The sequence below is a fragment of the Taudactylus pleione genome, unplaced genomic scaffold, assembly GCF_031769625.1.
Source record: "Taudactylus pleione unplaced genomic scaffold, aTauple2 ptg000134l, whole genome shotgun sequence".
NCBI classification, from domain to species: domain Eukaryota; kingdom Metazoa; phylum Chordata; class Amphibia; order Anura; family Myobatrachidae; genus Taudactylus; species Taudactylus pleione.
The window spans coordinates 6304677-6307602 of record NW_028284536.1 but is presented as its reverse complement, the minus strand read 5'-3'; the positions used below and the strand labels follow the sequence as shown (position 1 = coordinate 6307602).

General features: G+C 34.3%; 1 non-coding gene across 1 annotated transcript; it reads left to right on the top strand.

The window, feature by feature from the left end:
• The first annotated feature begins 2525 nt into the window (after positions 1-2525).
• Positions 2526-2599, top strand: TRNAN-GUU (transfer RNA asparagine (anticodon GUU)). The gene has a single exon. It is a non-coding gene; the product is annotated as a tRNA-Asn (tRNA).
• The last annotated feature ends 327 nt before the right edge of the window (positions 2600-2926 follow it).

The following is a 2926-nucleotide window of genomic DNA, read 5'->3' as shown; positions in this document are numbered from 1 at the left end:
ACCTAGCAGCATTTTTAAGTGAAAGCCTGTGTTATGTTAAAACCAGGTGTTATCTTATCAGTACAAAGGTAAGGAATTAAGAAAAACTTTTTGAAGTTTGAAGATTTTTCTTACAAAATCATTGTCTTATTGCATCACCAAAGTGTTAGCTGGAAAGATGATTTTGATAAATTACTTGTTAGAACACCTTATTTGCTCTTCTGGAGTCAATGTAGTTTGTTTTTCTCAATAACCATAGAAGTAAGAGGGTAAAGTAAAGACATTAAGTGGATTTTTTGCTACAGCACTTCTGTCAAAATATGATTAAAATGAGTTAAGATGATAATGGATTTTCTACTATAAGCAAAGACCAAAAATGTCAAAATAGCAATCCCAATTTTAGATTTGATAAATCAAAATAGCACATAGCAGAGGATGCTTTCGATCCATCAACCTCTGGGTTATGGGCCCAGCACGCTTCTGCTGCACCACTCTGCTGCTCATTGAAGTGCTTAGAACTCAAGAAGGGTTGATTCATCACAAGAACATGGCAATGTGTTCCTTTTAATTAACAAAAAATCCTAAAATAACTGTCCAGATTAGAGACTTTATAAACTTTGGTAAGGAAACTTTCCAGATCAATGTTTCTTAGCTGTTGTTTGTTTATGTCTCATATAGGGTCTCTGTGGCACAATTGGTTAGCACGTTCAGCTGTTAATTGGAATATTGGTGGATCAATCCCACCCAGGGACGAGAATCTTCTATTAGTCAAATTTTGGGGATTTTTAGGTAGAGAAGTCAACATGTCAAACTACCTATTTTATGGTAGGGTTCAAGACTTTCTCTGAAACAATTATCTCTAAAGTGAGTTTAATTTGATTTAAGCCAATTTATTCAACATTTAGAAAATACCTGAAGGTTAATGTTGTTGATGGTGATATCTAATCAGCAGAATGCAACCTAGCAGCATTTTTAAGTGGAAGCCTGTGTTATGTTAAAACCAGGTGTTATCTTATCAGTACAAAGGTAAGGAATTAAGAAAAACTTTTTGTAGTTTGAAGATTTTTCATACAAAATCATTGTCTTATTGCATCACCAAAGTGTAAGCTGGAAAGATGATTTTGATAAATTACTTGTTAGATCACCTGATTTGCTCTTCTGGAGTCAATGTAGTTTGTTTTTCTCAATAACCATAGAAGTAATAGGGTAAATTAAAGACATTATGTGGATTTTTTGCTACAGCACTTCTGTCAAAATACGATTAAAATGAGTTAAGATGAAAATGGATTTTCAACTATAAGCAAAGACCAAAAAAGTCAAAATTTCAATCCCAATTTTAGATTTGATAAATGAAAATAGCACATAGCAGAGGATGGTTTCGATCCATCGACCTCTGTGTTATGGGCCCAGCACGCTTCTACTGCACCACTCTGCTGCTCATGGAAGTGCTTAGAACTCAAGAAGGGTTGATTCATCACAAGAACATGGCAATGTGTTCCTTTTAATTAACAAAAAATCCTAAAATAACTGTCCAGATTAGAGACTTTATAAACTTTGGCAAGGAAACTTTCCAGATCAATGTTTCTTAGCTGTTGTTTGTTTATGTCTCATATAGGGTCTCTGTGGCACAATTGGTTAGCACGTTCGGCTATTAATTGGAATATTGGTGGATCAATACCATCCAGGGACGAGAATCTTCTATTAGTCAAATTTTGGGGATTTTTAGGTAGAGAAGTAAACATGTCAAACTACCTATTTTATGGTAGGGTTCAAGACTTTCTCTGAAACAATTATCTCTAAAGTGAGTTTAATTTGATTTAAGCCAATTTATTCAACATTTAGAAAATACCTGAAGGTTAATGTTGTTCCTGGTGATATCTTATCAGCAGAATGCAACCTAGCAGCATTTTTAAGTGAAAGCCTGTGTTATGTTAAAACCAGGTGTTATCTTATCAGTACAAAGGTAAGGAATTAAGAAAAACTTTTTGAAGTTTGAAGATTTTTCTTACAAAATCATTGTCTTATTGCATCACCAAAGTGTAAGCTGGAAAGATGATTTTGATAAATTACTTTTTAGAACACCTTATTTGCTCTTCTGGAGTCAATGTAGTTTGTTTTTCTCAATAACCATAGAAGAAATAGGGTAAAGTAAAGACATTAAGTGGATTTTTTGCTACAGCACTTCTGTCAAAATATGATTAAAATGAGTTAAGATGATAATGGATTTTCTTCTATAAGCAAAGACCAAAAAAGTCAAAATAGCAATCCCAAATTTAGATTTGATAAATGAAAATAGCACAGGATGGTTTCGATCCATCGACCTCTGGCTTATGGGCCCAGCACGCTACCGCTGCGCCACTCTGCTGCTCATGGAAGTGCTTAGAACTCAAGACGGGTTGATTCATCTCAAGAACATGGCAATGTGTTCCTTTTAATTAACGAAAAATCCTAAAATAACTGTCCAGTTTAGAGACTTTATAAACTTTGGCAAGGAAACTTTCCAGATCAATCTTTCTTAGGTGTTGTTTGTTTATGTATCACATAGGGTCTCTGTGGCGCAATTGGTTAGCGCGTTCGGCTGTTAACTGGAAGGTTGGTGGTTCAATCCCACCCAGGGACGAGAATCTTCTATTAGTCAAATTTTGGGGAATTTTAGGTAGAGAAGTCAACATGTCAAACTACCTATTTTATGGTTGGGTTCAAGACTTTATCTGAAACAATTAACTCTAAAGTGAGTTTAATTTGATTTAAGCCAATTTATTCAACAATTAGAAAATACCTGAAGGTTAATGTTGTTCCTGGTGATATCTAATCAGCAGAATGCAACCTAGCAGCATTTTTAAGTGAAAGCCTGTGTTATGTTAAAACCAGGTGTTATCTTATCAGTACAAAGGTAAGGAATTAAGAAAAACTTTTTGAAGTTTGAAGATTTTTCTTACAAAATCAT